The sequence below is a fragment of the Dipodomys spectabilis genome, unplaced genomic scaffold (genome assembly GCF_019054845.1).
Source record: "Dipodomys spectabilis isolate Male_0828 unplaced genomic scaffold, ASM1905484v1 ptg000601l, whole genome shotgun sequence".
In the NCBI taxonomy this organism is placed as follows: Eukaryota; Metazoa; Chordata; class Mammalia; order Rodentia; family Heteromyidae; genus Dipodomys; species Dipodomys spectabilis.
In genome coordinates, this window is record NW_024871278.1 from 872,664 (window position 1) to 894,225 (window position 21,562).

The 21,562-nt window shown below is 34.4% G+C and overlaps 1 pseudogene; it reads left to right on the forward strand.

Moving 5' to 3' along the window:
* The first annotated feature begins 10,011 nt into the window (after positions 1 to 10,011).
* Positions 10,012 to 10,111, forward strand: LOC122100788 (annotated as a pseudogene).
* The last annotated feature ends 11,451 nt before the right edge of the window (positions 10,112 to 21,562 follow it).

Genomic DNA, 21,562 nt, shown 5'->3' on the forward strand with positions numbered 1-21,562 from the left:
TATTTCCTTTTGTTCTATGCTTGCCCTCAAATGGCACATTATTTCCTTTTGTAATACTCTCAACCAGAAGTTTACAGACAAGTTTTATATGAGTAAGGAACACACTCAAAAAAGTCAGGGACAGAGTTTCCTTCAGGCCTTGGATTCTTTTGTGTACAGTAAAAAGGAAAGCACAAGTTAAGTTGAACTTTGTCATTCCTCTATGTTCAATTCCATTCCTGTGATCAGTTTCCACATCCAGTAATAGTTACTTCCAGTAACAATCAATGATGGTGCTTGAGGTATAATGAATGTTTTCTGTCTTCATTGAAATAGCACAAGGAAACCTTTGGACATGTGGTAGCAAGTGTTCCAGAGACAACTTAGTAAAGAGAAAATATAAATTTTAAATTCCTTATAAATACATTATCCAAGAGTACATTGAGTTCAAACTTCATAAGTGCTCCATAAATTAAGGTGAATTTTAAATGGGAAAAAAGTTCTCAGATCATTTTTTGTGAGTGTATATGTTGTGCATTATTTCCCAAGTGTACATGAGTTAACAGTAAGAGAAAAATTAGCAATAATAGGAGAAAGGATTTCTGTGTTTTAGTGTTCAATACAATATAGAAGACTTTACAAAAAAGACAACATTGAAACAATAAAGCCAAGTCCATTATGTAGATTTATAGAAGTGTCATAGAGAAAGCATTACTCCCAAGTTGAACATGAATATGAGGCCACTCCCTTTCTAAATCACCCTTGCTGAACATGAAAATTTGTAAAAAGTAGAATGGAAGAATGATTCTGGTTCCATTCAAGTCAGATGTAGGAGAATGGACTTAACTGGAAAAAAAAAGTCCATCTTGAGAGAGCAGGGATTACACTAGCCATAACCTTTTCTTATATATTTTTTGTTTTTGTTGGTTGTGGCACGTGAACCCTGGGCGCTGTCCCTCTGCTTTTCAGCTCCAGGCTAGTGCTCTACCACTTGAGCGACAGTGCCCCTTCCAGTTTTCTGGTAGTTAATTGGAGAAAAGAGTCTCGAGGACTTTCCTACTGGGGCTGGCTTTGAATCTCAATCCTCAGATCTCACCGCCACCCAGCTTAAGATCACATTTCTAACAGTATACACTCAGGATATGTAATGTGTATGTAATGTGTATGTGAATTCTTGAGTTAAAAATCTGGGATACCACTTAAACTTAAATGTTTGTAGTTTAAAAGTAGATACTTATAGAAAAATAAACCTAAGTATTTAAAGGGGTCTGGGTAGTTCAGTTTGCATCCATCATGGGCAGAACAGTCTTTGAGACACTATCAATAATTAACCAGATAAAGTTGCATTGGAAGAATGGTTCAAGTGATGGAATAACAGTAATGATAAAGATTGCTGGATAAGACCTTGAGGCTTTTGCATACATACATACAAATATACACATACACACAGAGGCACTTATTTGTGCACACACAAATATACAAATAAAAACTGTCAGAATATATAAGAAAGTTAGAAACAATAGAAAATATGTCCTGAGTAAGACTAGAATCAGGTGATAAATTTTATTATTAGAAAGTATTAGAAAGTCCTCAAGTGAACTATCTTCAAAAAAGTTTAAGATTATTGCTTAGTTAGGGACCAGAGGTAGTAAGAAAGTCAAGTATATCATTATTAAAGGGATCAGATCCATGGAGGAATGAATCAGAGTCCACAGCATATGTTCATATCTTGTGTCAAATGTTAGAACATCTTTGAAAATAGTACATAAATAGTCTTGGCAGTCATTGTATGGATAAGATCTTCATAGAAGTTGAGAATTGCTTAATTTCTAGATTTTAATAAACCAACAAACTATGGCAGGGCAATGTGATACAGGCCTGGAATTGTTGCACTCAGAATAAGACAGGATATTATTGAGTGGAATTACATAGTGATACCTTCCCTGGACCAGGTAGTAAAATTTTGTCTCAATAATACAAACCAAATAACAAGAGAGGAATACACAGTTGTAAGTTTGGGCTAATTTTGTCATTATGTATTGAGAAGTCAAGTTTGCTATTGAAATGCAACTCATATATAATCCTCAATTGTGTTTTAAATGCTGTCTTCATTACAGAACATTCCTAGATGCAAAGTAGCTCATGATTCCCATCCAAAATTTGAAAAAGTAAGTAAGCATCCTTCTGCTGGTTTCCAAAGAAATTATAAAGGTTTACAAAACTTAAGCCTGGAGAAATAGAAAACTTTGTCAAATATAGGACTTTGTGGACTTTGCTAAATTAAAATTTATTTTCAAAATAAGTATTTTGTTTTTGTTTGTAATTCCATATTCTATATGATACTACAAAATTCTTTTTAAGTAGAGGGTTTAATTGACAAATTCACAAATTATTCTAACATTCTATTTGCCTAGAATATTCTTTCAAGAAAGTTAGAACTTAGTTAACAGATAATTCCAACTGTTCATGTATCAAATGATAATGTGAATAATGTAGACAGAGTTGCCAACAAACGGATTATATTATTTATAAATTTAGAAAAAGAACAATTTTTTGAGGGTGTGGTATAACATGGTATGAAGAGAATAATTGTGTGATAATTTGTTTCTTCTATCTATATGTAACACAGGAAGAAATTTCCTTAATTACGTGCCTCTGTATACAATGATAAAAATGCTAGGTTTGGGGTTCGTTTTTATTTCTGTATTTGTTTTACTGGTTTGTTCTAGGGCTTGAACTCTGGTCCTGGACATTGTCTCTGAGCTCAAGATTCGTGCCCTACCACTTAAACCTCAGTGCCACTTGTGTCTTTTTCTGAGAAGTTTACTGGAGATAAGAATGTCAGGAACATTCCTGCCCTGGTGGGCTTTGAACCGTAATCTTCCGATCTTAGCATCCTGAATATCTATAATAGTTAAAAAATATATAAATAATATTTTCAAGTGTTCTGATCTCAAGAATACCATTGGGGTAAAAATGATGCAGCCCAGTTTATTGGGGTTCTTTCCAAAACAATGAGGACATCACATTAGCAGAGGTGTAGTATTTTTTACAATAAAGAAAAGTTATTCATGATGTGAAATAAGGGAATTTTCAGGTGTACCTTACAAGTTGGAATTTGTTGGGCTAGGATGACTTTATGGCATAAATATTGGGATTGCTTGCTCTTGAATAATTATCACACATGCTTCATAGTTTTATGCTCTACCAATTGTGGTTATTTTTCTTTTGACTTCTCAATCTGTACCACCTCATTGGAAACTGCATCTATTGAAGAATTACATAACATGCAAACAGGTATTGTTTTGAATTTCTCAGGTATGGAACGGTCAGAATTTGAAAATGAGTAGTTATTAGTCATAGGAATTTTGAAGAACACATATATTCTGTTCTCTTAACAACTTATTTACTTTTAAAAGTTATGGGTTTCCATAGAATTAAACTTTTTTCGGTTTTATGTGTGTAAAAGTACTAAATTTATTCTTTTTTCAAAATATTGGCAAGTATATTGTGACAATATTTTCTAGCTGGATAACATTCGAGTTCATGACCCTCTGATAAAGAAGGAGTAATTAATTACATTAGATGCCAAAGAGTAATGATTTTTAAAAGTTACTATATAAATAATAATACTTACTATACCAATACAGTGAAATTTTATTTTATGCAGCTTACTTTTTAAATTTAATTTTATTGTCAAAGTGATGTACAGTGGGGTTACAGTAACTGTAAGGTAGTGAATAAATAACTTTTCAAATTTGTTATCCCCTCCCTCATTTTTCTAACAATTTTTATTCACCTCAATACCCCTCACAAGTTGTAATGTATATTTCCAACATATTGTCTTGTGAGTATTACTAATGCATTGGTTTGCACTTTGTCCTTTGTGTCGCCATTTTCTTGTTCCTCTTCCCTTCCCTAATTAAGATAAATGTATACATAATGCACAGGGTACAAAGTCAAATACAGCAAGGGATAAACCATAGGGGAAAACCCAAAGAATATAGAAATCACTTAATACATTAAAAACAACAACCGCAAATAAAAATCTCTGATTCCATATCTTAGAGTTAATTTTGCTCAGTATCATCTTATATGGTCATATGTATGCATAACAAAGCCACTGGAAAATATTAGTTGCATGGACACTATATTGTGAAAACAACATGGTAACTTTTTGATGGTCAAAGTGGAATTAGGATTGGTGAATTCGTGGTTCTGATAAAGGAATTTCAAAAGAGTTTTAAAATTGTGACAGGTAAATTTTAATTTTTAACAATTTAGCTTATGAAGAAAATTTAAAATTGCCTGGGAAAATAGGCTTTCATGCAAAGAAATCCATGGAGACTCAGTGGAGAGGAAGCAATGTGGGTGAAGATGGCTCATTTTCACACTAAACAAACAAACCTAAGAAACCTTCCTATAAATCCTGTAAGTTTCCGTGAGAATTGTCCTTACCCGGGAAATATACTCTCACTGTGTGAAACAAGGTTGTAGTGGATTTTAAATTCAAGGTTCTTAAAAAAAAAAGACATCAAAATTTGTGAATTGGCCTTTACTTAACAAACAGTAATTCTTTGAAAAAGATAATTTGGGTCAAAATATTTAGGGACAAAGTGCCCTCCACAATGAAAGAAGGCATTGGGCTTACACATTTCTGTTTATAATACTTTCCATGAGGTCTTTGCATGTGAAGCACTGAAACACAGAAAAAAATCTGATTAGATACTTCACACCAGTGATTTCACATTTCAAAGTGGCTCACAAAAAATAATACCCTTATTATCATGAGATAGTGAAAACGTCTCTTAGTACAAAAGCCTAAAAGTTTGGGGGTCACAAAATAATTGAGCAAATGGAAAAGCTTAGAAAACAGTGTTCTTAGAAGCCCTAGCTAAGTGTATTGGCTTCATCAGTGGAGGGAGATCAAAACTTTTTGATATAGATTTTCTTAATATTTGTGCTACCTAAAGTGATTTTATAGAGCCAATTTGGCTCACTACAATGCAGAACTGATTGAATGGAATATCAAAATAAATTCCACATCCAAATGATGCAACTTAAAAGAGTTTTAAAGGAGAAACCATGAAGGTTTAGCAGTGGGGAAGGCCTTATAGCGCTTCAGCTTCACTAGACTTGAAGCCAAGAAGCTGTGATTAATTGGATATCAGGCAAGAGTTAAGAGGACATAGAAGTAGAACATGCAAGCATTGTCTTTGTAACAGACACTGTCATCCAAGGCATGGGTGATTTAACTCTCTTCTCCCCCATTCATCTTGTTGAGCAAATGCAAGACTAAGAGAAAAATAATCTATTGAAATAATTTTGCAAAAATGACTTCGCTGTTCCTGATATGATATCTAAGGAGAGTCTAAAGAGAGAAGATAAAATGGAGTATTCTTCAGTTTCCCCTAAGCATCTTGTTAGCAAAATATAACTTTGAGTTAGAAGTGATTTAACCAAAAAGTGTTGGAGTACTTATTTTTGTTGGCACTTTAGACACAGAAGATTTTCAAGGTAAAAGAAAAAAGAATAGCCAAATATTTGTGATCACAGCTTCTTGGACTGGTTTTATGGAGACAAAGTTTTACATTAGAGTTTGTCCTGATTAACATAAATGTTAGGTTTTCATGGCAACAAGTGCAAGGGGGAAGTTTATTGGACTCGCTTGAATAAGTAAGCAGCATGATAGAAAAAAATGGGGGCTGGGAAGGTGGCTCAGTGGTAGAGCGCTTGCCTTGCATGCCTGAAGCCCTGGGTTCGATTCCTCAGCACCACATAAGCAAAAAGAAAAAAGCTGGAAGTGGCGATGTGGCTCAAGTGGTAGAGTGCTAGCCTTGAGCTGAAGATCTTAGGGATAGCACCCAGGCCCAGAGCTTAGGCTCCACAACCGGACCTCCCCCCAAAAAAGATGTAAAATAAATACACAATAAATAATATAGTAGGTTTAGGAAGGTTGCTCAATAGTTTAGTGCTTACCTTGCATGCATGAGGGCCTGGGTTCAATTCCTCAGCACCACATAAGCAGAAAAAAAAAGGCAAAAGTGGCACTGTGGCTCCAGTGGTGGATTGCTATTCTTGAACTGAATAGCTGAGGGACAGTGCCTAGGCCCAGACTTCAGGCCCCATGACCAACAAAAACAAACAAATAAATGGGTCCTGGAAGGTGGCTCAGTGATAGAGCGCTTGCCTTGCATTCATGAGGCCTTGGGTTCGATTCCTCAGCACCACATAAGCAAAAAGAAAAAAGTCGGAAGTAGTGCTGTGGCTCAAGTGGTAGAGTGCTTGTCTTAAGCTGAAGAGCTCAGGGACAGCGTTCAGGCCCAGAGTTTAAGTCCCACCACCGACAAAAAAGAAAAGAAAAGAAAAGAAAAAAATTGAAAATAATATTTAGTGAATTACTTTGACCAATTACTTTGTCAGAACAAAGAAGGAAATATATAATTCAAAATCATTGACTTAAAAGTATGAAGAGAGAGTAGTGAAGAGAGATGAAAGAAAACATAGAGAATTGTTTTCTCTCCAGTGTAGTAACGGGTCCTTGATCTTGTTTATTTCATTCTATCTTCACAAGCTATCAAGTATGTCTCAGTACTGGAGTGTCCACTTCAGACAAAGAGAACTCGCAGAAGAAAGATAGTATTTGCAGCAGATGTAGGTGATTTATAACTTTAGACAATCTATTTAAATCTGTTCAAAATTCTCACCTACCGTAAACTTCCCTCTTTGAATATCTTTGTTTGCTTTTCCCAAAACTGCCTTCCATTAACAGCTTAAATTTTTGAGAGGTCATGCTCATACTCTCTAAAGATTGCTGTTTGGTTGTGATTTTTGTGTGTTCTTTAACTGAATTTCAAAAGGTTGTGCAAGTGTGTTACAATTAAATATGTCCATTTAATTGTCCAATGCCCCTGCATCAGATTCACTCCTTCTATCATTGTCAATCAAACCCTTCTCCAAGATTTATTTCAGATTTACCACTTCCTTTATCACATGTGTACATTCTATGTACATTCTATGTCTTTACTATTATTCCTCTCTGCTTTCAACTTCCTGATAATCGTTCTGTTAAACTGTCTGTTAATACTTTGAAAGGTTTATTTTCATTCTTTGGAGATTCAATCCTGTATATACTTGAACTTATGTCAACTTACATTTCCATAATTTGTTCATCTGCAATAATAATGTGCAAGACTGGAGATGTGAAGCCCCTAGACTTGATTTTATTCTCATTCATTTGAAAGATTAATCTTTAGTCAACAAGAAAGTTTAAAAATGGCTTAGAATGTATTCCTAACTATCAATTTTTATAAATGTCTATGTACAATGGTGTGTGATTATTTTACTTTCTATGGGATAATATTTTCTACTACATATAAGTTTTGGAAAAAGAAGAAAATTAAAATTTACTACTATAGAGGAATATGATAGAAATAGAAGACAGATTTTATGTTTGTCACATATCTGATGAGTATCCATATTCAAGACTTACTATGTTAGACTTATTGGGAAAACATAAAACAACATATGATAAGGCAACTATTTGTGGCTTTTTAAAATGTACCTTATTAAGTGATGAAATTTACTTTATTAGCTAATGTTTGCGTTTGAAATTTGGGAGGTTGATCTATTTAACATATTTCTGGAAGGCACCTACTGAACAACACAAATGGTGGGTGGTATTATTTCTACACTTTAATGAGTGGTTGAAACAATGGCTTTAGTGTTGGGTAAATAAATCAACTCTATTGTAACTTGCTCCCTACACTTGAAGAACTTATAATGTTACTGAGTATCATCTATTTGTCAAATGTTATTTTGGCGATTGTGATATTTAAAAGTTTATTTGAAAAAAAATACACTTTCAGGAGATTAAATGTTTTGAGAATGACAACATTTTATACCACAGAACCAAGTTTTACTGGAGTACCAAAGTTTTGAAGCACTAAGGATCTTCACAATTAATGTTTTTCTGGATTACATTTGACCTCTAAGTCAAGTTTTCCGGGCTTGGTTAGACCAAATACAGATCTATTTTTCCAGGTAATATTTTCTGGGCCCACTAATGCTGGATTGAAATCTTTCATTAATCATTAGGGGAGGGGTATTAAAAATAATTTTGTGACACTTTGTGATGTTGTTCACTGATATGGTCTAGTCATCTGTAAATTGAAATTTTGAATTACAGTACTTTCTCCCAGATTTTATGATCTCATCCTTCATTTTAAGTTCCCTTGCATTTCACAATTGCTTACTGCTAATTCCTTCTTCTCAAAGAATTGAGGCCCTAAAATATTATAGGAAATGAGAAATTAAGATCGGTCTTCAATTACATTCTGTTGGCATGTTGCATGGGCCTAGGTGAGAAGTCTTGCACCTGTTATCTGATGATGCAGGTAACTGGGACCTGGGATCCTAGGTCCTGCAGAAGAATAATATCTTTTAGAGATCATATCAGCAAAATTTGGGTATAATCAGTAGGAATGCTTCAGAAATATGGAGAAAAACATTTTGGGACCAGCGAGATAAAACCATGAACAGGGCAGCAGACTAAAATCCCTTATAGATTAGAGGAAAACAACATTTTTTTACCATGTGAATTCAGAAGACCAAGAACACTTAGAAGGTATCACAAGTTTATACTCAAGACATTACATTGATACTTTTTATATTCCGATATATATTCTAAACCTAATTATTTATTTTTTTATTTTATTTATTTTTTTGGGGTGGTGTTCCGGTCGTGGGGCCTGAACTCTGGGCCTGGGTGCTGTCCCTCAGCTCTTCAGCTCAAGGCTAGCAGTCAAACCACTTGAGCCACAGCGCCACTTCTGGCTTTTTTCTTTTTGCTTATGTGGTGATGAGGAATCGAATCCAGGGCCTCAGTTATGCAAGCAAGCGCTCTACCACTGAGCCACCTTCCCAGCCCTAAACCTAATTATTTATATTCCAATTCTATTCATTGGAATAAATAATTATCAATTTATTTATCAAATTATCAATTAATTCTAGTAAGTTTCACTGTGTGAAATATAAAATCAGCAAATATAAAATAAAATATATATCTATGTATAATATAATAAAAAAACAGCACATGTTTTACATTGTTCTGTGGTGGTTAGGGTATTAAAGACAACTTTGCTTTAAAGTAATATTGCATTATCTCTACCACAGTATTTCGTAGAGCTAGACCTAAAGTTTTACCATTTGTGGATTTACAGTCTGGAGACAAGAGGAAACACTGTGATTAAAGCATTACTAATTTAAGGCCTAATATCGAGGAGAAACACATGGACTTCTCCTGGAGCTATGGAAATATTTGTTGATAGAAAGACAGTAGTGTAAGTTCCTTCCTGGTTGGAAGGTAGACAGACCATGACATTAGGTAATCATGCATATGAACAATTTTTCACCTTCTTGGCTTTAGCTACTTTTGAATTGGTAGGTATCATAAACAATTATATTTTGATAAAATACCTTCTGGTCTGAACAGTTCTGTCTGAACTGTTCATCTCTCTATGATCCCTTGTAACTAAGATTAGTTTTCTTCCAGTAAGACAAAGTATGATTTCAGGGTAAGATATTCTGGTTGGTCTGTTCCTACATGGAAGAAGGGTAAAGGGTCAGGTAGACATTTGTGCCAGTAAGACCTCATTTGGGAAATTTTAAGCTGGAGAATTTTAGAAGTAGCTCTTAAGCAAGGTTTACTTTGGATCCATTAGCTCCACAAAGCTAACTCAGTTGGACAAATAAGTACTTGAAGAAGCCATCACTTTTGGACCTAGCTATAAATGCTTCAAAGTATGATCAAATCTAAAATGAAAAAGACTCAAAATAGTCAGTGACAAAAAAATTGCAAATGTGAGCAATCGACGAAACAATATAATTTTTCCACTATATACACAATTTTAGGAAAAAACGATCAATAGTATTGTTAGGAACAATAAGGTTTCCTTGTTACAAATAGGCACCCAAAGATATAAGCCTATATGAAGATTGCATCATTAACTACTTAAATTTAGAGGATACTACATGCTTCAGCAGCACGTCTACACAAATTAAAACAATACAGAGATTAACATGGCACTTGCACAAGGATGAAATGAAAATTTGTATAGTATTCCATATTTTTCATTCTTCAGATGCAAAAAATGAAAAGCAGTTGTTAAAAAGTTGATTACATTATTACAAGAGTAACAATACATGTAAGTCTTAAAATTAAAGGTTAGTTTCATATCAGTGTATTAAATCTTCACCTCAGAAATGCCTTTACATAGCATAACCTTTACAAAACTTTTGAAATTAGTTAAATTGTCATTTTATCCCAAAGAAATATACTAGTATAAGGACCTAGAAAAAAAAAAGGAATCTTTAACTTTATATATGGAATGCAATCTTACAGGACACATTTATTAATGAACCTATGTATTACAAAACAATGTAGAATTCAAATTATATCTAGGAGAGAATGAAATAGATTATGGATATTATGCAAACACAGAATATAGAATATTTAAAAATATCCTTTTTTCAGACAAGCACAAGAAATATCTTTAGTTTTTGTACTACTCATTTCAACAGATAAATTCAAATTATTTCTGATTTAAAAAAATCACAAACTCTGCAGAAATCATTATACATGTATACAAAAACAAACTCTTGAATATACTTTAACATCAAAATCAGAAAATTCACTTGGAAGAATTCCACAGAATTTTTACAGGAAGATATTGCTGTTATTTGGATTGTGAAAATATTTTCTATGGACACAAAGAATGGACTGGCACTTTCATGCAATTGTTTCGAACATTTTTATAAGATGATTTCTTTGTTGCTTTGTATGTCCCTCCCCCATGGCATAACCCCTGCTTTCACTGTATTTGATGTTGGTATAATTTGTGGCTGGGAAGGGAAAAAAAAAACAAACCTTTAAATAGGGATATAGGTGCACCCATTGCAATGAGATGTACAAATTGTTATGTCAAAAAATGAACTTTACAAATTTGGTTGGGGTGGGAGGACAGGGAGAGGGGGGAGATGAGAAAGGATGGGAAGCGGAAACAAAGGAAGAGACAACAATGCTTGATAAGAAATGTATTCATTATCTTGCTCATGCAATTGTAACCCCTCTGTATGGCATTTTCACAATGGAAAACAAACAAACAAACAAAAGAATGGACTGGCATTTTGAAGTTTAAGAAACTTAATTGATACCTTAGCTATAGTAAATAATGCTGCAATAAATATATTTGTTCTGGTAGCTTTTGTATGGTCATGTTTGATGCCCCTCAGTAGATGAATGGATCAAGGAAATGTGGTATATACACACAATGGAATTCTATGCCTCCACCAGAAAGAATGACATTGCCCCATTTATTAGGAAATGGAAAGACTTTGAAACAATTATATTAAGTGAACTAAGCCAGGCCCAAGGAAACCTAGGTCCCATGGTTTCCCTTATTTGTAATAACTAGTATATGTCTGACAAAAGCAGAAACGGTCAGATAAGTTGATGTTAGGTGAAATGAACCCCAAGATAAAGATTCAAATCTTTTTTTTTCCTTGCGATTGTTTCTATTATATTTATAAGATGATTTCTTTGTTGTTTTGTGTTTCCCTCCCACGGTATAACCCCTGTTTTCACTGTATTTGATGTTGGTATGATTTGTGGTGGAGAAGTGAAAAAAACAAACCGTTTAAATAGGGATACAGGTGGATCCATTGCAACAATGAGATGTACAAGACGTCATGTCGAAAAATGAACTTTACAACTTTGGCTTGGGGGTGGTAGTGGGAGGGCAGGAGGAGAGTGTGAGGGGGAGATGGGAAGGGATGGGAATGGAAAACAAAGGAGGAGGCAACAATGCTTCATAAGAAATATACTCATTACCTTGTCCATGTAATTGTAACTCTCCTGTATGGTATTTTCTTAATAAAAAAAAAAAAACTCCAAAAAAAAAAAGAGAAAAAGAAAAACAAAGAGGGAAAAAAAGAAACTTAACCGAACCATTAAAGTTAAGAGAACAATATGTACAGCCTTCCACAACTTCAAAGAGGTAGTGATACACACTTATCCTTTTGGAAATATCAAATGCAGTTTCTTCCAAGTTGTTCTTCAGACCTGGTTTGATAAAATGGTGCAACAGAAGGAGATCCAACATATCTTTCCTATCTCTATTCCCAGCAGCAAGGTGCTAGGTGTTCAAAAGGCCTGTAGTTTTGGCATTGGTATCTGCATCATGATGAAGAAAATGGCCACATTGGTATTATTCCATGTATAATCACTGTGCAACGGTGTCCACCCATCTACAGTTATTGCATGAATATCTGCTGCTTGAGCCACCAACTCACAGACAATGTCTAAGTGTCCACTGTAGGCTTCCCAATGAAGGGTTATCTACTCATCCTCATCCCTAGTATTCACATGAGTGGCCTTTTTGGAAAGTAGTCACTGCACTGTAGTAAGCCGATTATTTTCAGCAGCCCAAAGAAGCAATTTGCTTGGATCCTACTCCATTTTTTTCTTGCAATTTATACCATTCATCATTTTTTCATTTTTTTCTTCATCTCAATCAGAATTGTCTAAACAGAAACTTTCAGTGACAGTGGAAATGAGGTGTCCATGTATTTCGCCAATAGTTCACGTTGGTTGAACTGGTCAGAAAAATCCGGTGAATTTTCTACATCTGTTTTTTTCACCATGATTTATTTTCTCGTTTTCCATTTTCATTATTTTAAATTATTCTAACTGGAAAGTAGAGAATTGATGGAGAGCAGATGAAAGATGTTCCTCCGTATTCAAAGGTACCAAATGAAAATGAGAAGCAGTAGTGTCTTCGTGTGCAGCTTCTTTTAGGAATGAGAAAATATGAAATAATGCTTTCTATATAAAAGATTTGGGAAATGACAGAGCAGAAAGTGAAATGATGCAACCAAAAATATGAAAGCAAAATTAGGATAATTATGGAGCAGTTTTATTATCTATGAGAACTATGAAAGAGAGGAAGAGAGAGACTGCAATGTGCAATGACCTAGCTAGCCACAAAATCCATGCCTCTGATTAATTTATAGAGCAAATAGAATTTTATTTTTTAAAAAAGATGGAAATAGAATTATGTATTTACTTGAAATTAGTAAATACATTTTAGTAGTCTACATAAAGAGACGTAGCTTTGACCAAATTACAGACAAGAATGTAAATCCTTGATAATTCTAGGAGCAGATCTGACTGAAAACAGTTAAATCACACTTTTTCTGTACAATAAAGAAATAGGTCCAGGCTAGGAGAGCAGCTAGAGAAGGCAGGCCGATTATATCTATGACAAAACTTTGTGGAAAATGGCATCGAGGATTACTTACTGGTGATTTACTTGCACTGGAAGCACGATTCTGAATTTTGCTTGCTGATTCTGAACTAGTGTGTTGATCATTATATTCTCCAGGAAGAAAAAGTGAGATTTAATTGATAGCAAAGGATTACTAATACATTTTGATTTCTCATTAAGCACCTTCAGTCATAAAAATCACATGAAGAGAATAGATAGGACTACTTTTTTAGATGAAAACAAGTGTTTTTTTTTTAAAAAAAAAAAACAAGGAATTTAAGTAGTCATGTAAAGGACTGCTATTTTACTTCTGCATTATACTTTTTTTCTAATAGTGGGTAACAATAAATAATTGACCTATTAGAAATCTCTTAAAGCTCATATGTTCAATAGTGTATTCTCTTGTACTATATCATAGTATTTTTCTGTATGGTCTTAAGAAATTTAAATTACTAACTTGAATTTCTGACAGGACAATATCATCACTGTACATCTTGGTTCCATACTCAGTTTTAAATTTCTATGTAAGTATGTGCATTAGATGAATATAGAGGAAAAAGTAGAAGCCACACTGGTGGCTCATGTCATTAATCCTAGCTAATTAGAAAGATGAAATCTGAGGATTGTGGTTTGAAACCAGACCAAGCCAAAAAATTCCCATTAAATTCTGATTTGAAAGTAGCCAGCAAAAGCTAGAAATGGAGCTGTGGCAAAAGCAGTCAAATGTTAGGCTTGAGAACATTAAAAAAAACTAAATTCTGAGACAGAGCCAGGCCCTGAAGCCCCTATTACCACCAAAGAAATGAATGCATTACTTATTTATTTAATTAATTAAAAATAAATTAAGTGGTCACATGGGGAAGGAAGGTAAAATGAAACACCATTTGTGACTGAATTGTGTATCATTTTTTAATAAGGCAAATTATCATTTGTACTAATCACGAATATTTTATTTGAACTTTTTTGTACAATAAACCCTGAATTTAGCGTGCATGTATATGTATGTACATGTGCGCATGTGTGTATGTGTATATGTGTGTGTGTGCTTTTGCAATGTTGCTTGCCAATGTGGACAGGGTGAGGCTGAAAAGAGCTAACTGTGTTGCAATATTTTTATTTATCAGTGTTCTGTCATGTCTTTTCAGTGGAATCACCCTTTTGTATATTTTACTTGTCAAATAATAACATCATCATAATTAATGCATTTACTCAAGTTAGATAAAAGGGACTGCTTTCAGCTCTTATTACATGTTAGGTGAGAAGATACAGACATAATTAGGTAGTAAGTTATTGCTGTAAGATGACTGTCAGTACAAAATATGTATTTGACCTCTTAAATTGGATATACTTTTAAAATATTCTCATGGAGTGAGTTTGACCGACCTGACCAAACAGGTATTACTCTCTGGTTATTCCCATGAAACACAAGGTGGATTAATTCTGTATTTCTGTTGAAAATATATTTCTTTGTAAGATCATATCTATTCTGACTAAGAGATAACCCCATATTTATTACGTTTGCATATCCTACCATATTGACTGAAAAACCTTATTGTGGATGTGCTTCTTAGATATTACTTTCAAAAACAAACAAACAAACAAAAAGCATATGTCATTTCCAGATAGTGGATGTATTTGAAGTTGTTTTGTACATGTAAACGTATTTTCACTAAAGGCTCTTTTATGGGAGTAACTATGGCAACTTTAACAAATACGATTTTTTGAATATCTTTTCCAATATAAATAACATCCCAGAGGTAGTCTTGAAATTTCTGAAAAGACGTTGAATATTTTATTATTATTTCAGTTCATTAACTATAGAGCTAAAGGCATTTCTGAAATAAATATTGTTAAGATCTGAAAATGTAAGTGGGTATATAGGCTTTCTTATTCATCATTTAATGAAAATCCAGTTTTTATGAAAGTAAATGAAATAGGATTAAAGAATGTAAGTGAATTTGGTAAGCTAATTATAAGTATAACTTTGTTTTATATTAACACAGTCCTTTTAATGTAGATGATGCAGTTAAATTGTTTCCTTTGTGTCTCTGTACTTGTTATTTTTAGAATCTTTGTAGTTATAGGGGTGAATTTGTAGTATAAATGAAGTTCTTTAAAAAAGATTAGGATTAATCTTGTGTTTTGTGTCCTACTCCCAAGAAAATGAGTTATTTTCAAGTGTTAATAGTTTATAATTGAATCATAAGAAATTTTGAGAAAATGCAGTAGTATTGATGTCTTTTTAAACCAATTGCATTTACAAGTTGGAGAGTCTTTAATTCATGCTTAGGTCTTGGTGTCTATGATTTTTAACCTGTCCTTCCTAATATTAATGATAGATCACACTGCATTTTTGGTATATGAAAAGTAAAATATTTAGCTGGGGTCAAAGGTGATTTTTCTTTAAGTCTTATTTTAATCGCATTTTAAAGTAGCACATTTCTCTCAAACTGTTGGGTATAAATACAAATCAAAATACTTCTCATGGTAAACAACTTAGGTGAACTACGATGTGGAAATGATTGGTCCATAAGACCTGCAGTCTGTTTCCATGAGGAATTGGGGAGGTCATTCTTTCCATAACACTGTGTTAAACAGAGATGGGGTACCCAGGCAGCGCAGTGTTGAGTGAAGGGATAGAATATGATTTCTACCATTTTGAGCTAGAAATCAAGAACGTTATAGTTTAGCAGTTCCTTTCATCAGGGAAGTATAAATTGATTATGAACTTGGAGTTTTCATATTACAGTTACCTATTTTCTAACAAAGATAAAGTGAAATATTATTAGAGTGTACACAATAATTCTGGGAAATTTTCCTAGAATTAGTCTACTAAGTGCTGGTATTTTAGTCATAAAATAGAATGAAGTTATTTGATACAGTGGGAGATGGGAATCAGGCTAAAACTTACCATGTGTGCAATGTTGTACTAGTAATTCCAACTCTGAAGACTTCCATATCATCATCTGAGACGTAAAAATGGAATTAGTTCCACTTTATGGGATTATTGTGATGTTGAAATTAGATAGCATAGGTAAATTACTTGAAAAAACAATCAATCAGCATTTGATACATTCTACCTGTTATTTTACCATGTGATGAAATCTAACGTTTTTTTTTACTGTGATTTTAATATTTTGTATCTTTATGATGTGCAATGTGATGTATTGATATTCAGTGCATTGGTCACTTTTCTGTCATCATAAGGAAAATACATGCAAAGAAAATTTCTGAGGAGGAAACTATTATATTGACTCATGGTTGAAGAGAAGGCAGTTTAAGATCAGTTGTCTCCATTGTTTTAATTATATTTTTATTAACTTAAATAGTTGTACAAAGGAAATTCCATTCAACAAATCAGTTTATAAATACAGTGGCTCTTTACATAACTTTCCCACACCCTTCCAAACCTCACCCTACTTTCAATTTTATAAATTTCAATTTTATAAGAAATTACACCTTTTATGGACCTGTTGCAACAATGAGAAGTACAAGTTGTCATGTCCAAAACGAGCTTTACAACGTCGGTGTGGGGGGGGGGGGGGAAGGAGGGAAAGGAGAAGGATTGGGATTGGGGGGGAGGAGGAGGGCTGGGAAGGGAGGTGAAGGGTAAACAAAGGAGGAGGCTGCAATGCTTGGTAAGAAATGTACGCATTATCCTGCCCATGTAATTGTAACCCCTCTGTACAGTATGTTCACAAATAAAATAAAATTAAATTTAAAAAAAAAAAAGAAATTACACCTTTTAAATACGCCTCTGAAAATAGCATGCTTTGGTTAATACTGTTGTGTAAACTTGCATTAAGTTCTAGCTTCCAAATATGCGACAGAACATGGGTTATTTGTGTGTCTGGCTCTGACTTAGTTTACTTAACGTATTATGAGATCTATCCATTTCTTTGCAAATAATGTAATGATCTTCATAATGGATGGGTGAAATCCACTTGTGTATATGTGCCACACTTTCTCCAACCATCCCTCCACAAAAGGGCATCGGGCTGTTTCCATAACTTGGCTATGGTGTATAGTGCATCAGTGAAAATGGTTGTGAAATTGATTTTATGGTAATCTTTTGGAAGAATTCATCACTATCTTTCTGGGAGCAATCTTCTAGTCAATTTTCCAGAATAAGCACATTCCTCCCTTCATCTCCATCCCTTCAAGTCCTCAAAAACACACTAACCCCTGCAGGTGTCAATAAGCTAAAACCACACTGTGCCGATATTGTTTCAATACATTTTTTTTCATAATTGTATACATAATTTACTGTACTTTCCTAAGATGGGAATGAGGAGCATGACAATAGAGTAAAAGTAAGAAAAATGCAATTTAATTAGCTATTATCATATTTAAAATCATTTTCAGCTCTAACTCATAACCTCACTTACTATTATTTTAATATTTATTTGATTACTTCAACTATTCCCTAAATTATAACAGGTGAGTTAAATACAAAAGCAAAAAGTGTGGTGTGATTTTGACACTCATGTGTGAGGATGCACAATATGGGCAAATAAAGGGATTGGAATTAATAGTCATTATCCATTTTGTTAAAGATGGTTTTCCCAAACTGATTCTCTCAATTCATATTCCATTCAACAAAAAACATGTGACAATTTCCTTTGTTTTGCTCCTCATTATTAACTTTTGTTTGCATTTTATTTTACAACAGAAGATGATTTTTCATAAATCTACTGTAGATACAAAAGTATGCTAACATAGTTCTATCTGTATGCATTGATATATACATATATATATATATATATTACACAGGTTATAATGATAATTTATAACTTCTGAAACAGTACAATTTACTAAATTATTTAAAAATTATTGATGTTTTATGCCTGGTATCCTGGTTACTTGGGAGGCTGAGGTCTGACGATCATGTTTTGCAGCCATCCTAGGCAAGAAAATCCATGAACCTCCTATCTCCAAACAACCAACAGAAAATCAGAATTGGAACTGTGGCTCAAAGTAATAAAGAACTACAAACTACCCCCAAAAATCTAATTTGCACCTTTATAAGTAAAATATTTCCATCGCCCAAACGCACATCCATGCTCATTTGCAAGGTAACTCTGTTATGTCTGGAGTACCACACAATAGTATCACTTATATAGAAAGCATTGTAACATGGGTTCACTCTATCTCTCTCATGGATTTTTTTTCTCCAACCAAATATTCAAATCTTACAATTATTCCAATTACTTGAAGTCATAGCTTTTTTCTTTAATACCCATAATATTAGAGTTTGAATTGTATGTCTTGTGTCTCCTAAATGGAGTTCTTACCAATTTGTCATGCCCCAGCCCTAAATTATCCTGATTATATTTCAGATAGAATCTGGCTTCTTACTTGGCCTCAGTCCACTTAATGTTATTCTTCCTGAAATTTAGAATAACACACACATGACATGTGTACAGTTCTTTCAGTCCAGTCTGGGCTTTAACCACTATACTCACAACAGTAGATTCCCATGTAGTCAGGATTTTCATAAACTTGTCATAGGTTATTTTTTTAAATATTTGCATTTCCTGCAGATTCTTGAGTACTAAATTAATTTGTGATTTCTAGTTTTCTTTTGTTTCATTTGAATGTTAAATTGTTATTTTTCTTCCTGATTTTTTTGCTTGTTCATCTACGCAAGTCTTTTTTTAATTGATGATGGCTTTTACTTTTGAATATACATATTTCTTATATATTTTGTCAAATATTTTCAGTCCTAAGTAGATTTTTTTATGTTATTGCAGCCAAATTTTTCTTCCATATTTGCCAAAAGCACAATGAAGATGTATACAGATTTGAACTCACTGTTGGAAGAGTGAAACACATACCACTATAATTATTGTGGCATTCGTCCCAATTGACAGAATTGCTTTCTAGGACATCTGATTTGCTATGTCCTAGAACTTTTGTAGCCAACTAATCACCCCATGCAGGCATGACCTGGCTTCCTTGCCGCTCCCTGTGCATTTAACAATTCCCTTTATATGAAGTAGGCTCTCTTGTACACCCCGCTGTCACTCTGTTTCCCCCACACAAACAGAACACGTATGCACAATGCTTCAGATTTTAGGTTTAAAAAGAAACATATTTAGGATTCATGAATTCAAGAATATATCAAAACATTGACATTTTAATAAAGTTAGAAAAATAAATAGAATGAAAATTTTAACATAATGAGAACAAAAAGAAATATAAAGATTTTCCCAGGAAGTGGGAAAGGAATCTCTAAATCTAGATTGGCCTTTAAGTGGCCTCCAGGCAGAAATTCTGCCTCAAAGTCCTCAAGGGGATCTAATTCCTCATTAAAGACCGGTTTTTTTCCTGAGTCCAGGGAAGGACAGATTCTAATTTCTCAATTGGAAATTGTATCCCTCATAGGAGGACAGATTGGTCCGGGTATTCTGTGAGGAAAGATTCCCTTTCCTCAACTGATTCTAGATTTTGGACCTCTCTTATTGGTTTTCCTGAACATAGACAGGGATCATTTTCCATTAGCACACATTTACCCTGCAGATCAAGATGTGTCTTTTTGACTGGTTTGGAGCTGATCTAGCTGGATTGTGAACATCATTGGAAGACATTCTGGAACACCTTCTTCCTTGGTGCTATGTGCAGGTACACCTGCATCACATGTGGGGTTCAGAAATAGTGGGATGTCCACAGGATTCAAAACCTGCTTGAGCCTTTCTACAAATTGAATAAAACTCTCTGTTCACATGCTTTCTGGAGATAAGTGATGGCTTCTGATCTCCATCAGACACCATAGACGACATCACTGATGAGTTCTTTCTCTGCAGTTCTGGAGGAGCTGCACTACAGTGATGCAAACCTGAGAATGGAAATAGGTACAAGAATCTTAACATTCTAGAAGTTAAGGTCTGAATAAACTTTCATGAGGATCTAGTAGGGGAAGCTCTAGAACTTGAGTTTGGCTGAACACTGATTATAAAAAGGTAGAGTGTTTCTAATGAGTGGCTACTTCCAAGTTCTTTCAAAAGGAGAACAGATATTACCTGGCAAAGAATATCCATAAAAGGACATTTTGCCAAGCTGGGGAGTACTAAGGGCTCTTGGCCAATCAGGCCCATCCCTAGAGACTCAGGTTCCATCTCTACTCACCAGTTCTGAGGCATCTAAGCAAGGACTTCTTCCTCTTTTTCTTGGTCGCATGGGTCATGCATTTCTTCAGCTACTACAGAAGAATATGTAAGCTGAAGAGCAAGTATGAAGAAGGCATGTTGAACTTGACATACTGTATAAGTTCTTTCAGACTGTCATAATTATCGTGCTCATACTAATAATCAGGGTAGAAGTCCACCCACATAGGGAAGATGGAGCAAATGATGCTGTGGGCAGATTGGTAATAAGGAAAATGTAAGGCCGCCCTCTCCATCCTGAGCCTTGTACTAAAGCATTTTTCTCATGGGACTTGCATGTCGGGAAATGGGAAGAGACTCCTGCAAGCAGGATGCTCCTCACAACCCACTTCTAGGAATTTCTCAAAGAAAATCCTCTAAAATTCTCCCTGTGATAGGAGGAGAACGTTGTTTCCCCATTGGATCTGACTTGCTATGCACAGCCCTCCTTGTAATCCACAAAACCACATTCATAACTGTGTAATCTGCTCTCCACTGAAAGGCCAAACCTCAACCCCTTGGTGAAAATCACAACTGGTGTGCAAAGAAGAAATTTGACTTTTATTCAGAAACCTCAAAGATACCCAGTTTGAACTTCTTTTTGTGCCAACGTCCACATACATCTTCATCTTGTTCATCTTCCCAGTTACGGTAGAAGGATCTTTACCAATGGGATGAGAGAAGGACGTTAACTCTATGTTTTTCCTTTTCTGAATTAACAGGACACACATGGGACTGGCTAAGTCCCATATGGTAACGTAAACATGACAGACAAAAAGTGGAGGTATGTCTTTTCCATTTCAAGGAAATTCTGTGAGGATGCTTATAAGCATCTGTACAAATAAATGCACAATGTCTTGTACCTCTAATCCTACTAATCAGGAGGATGAGATCTGAGGATCACAGTTTGAACCCAGTCTACTTTGTAAAATTCTAAAGACACTTATCTTCAATTAACTAGCTAAAGGCCAGAACTGGACCTGGGGCTCAAATGGTAGAGTGCTACGAATGGGACAGCACTCAGGCCCCAAATTCAAGTTCAAGTTGCATTCTTTCTACTGTCTATATTCCTTTAAAGACCTCTAAGATAGTGATTTCCTAGGTGAGGGTGTA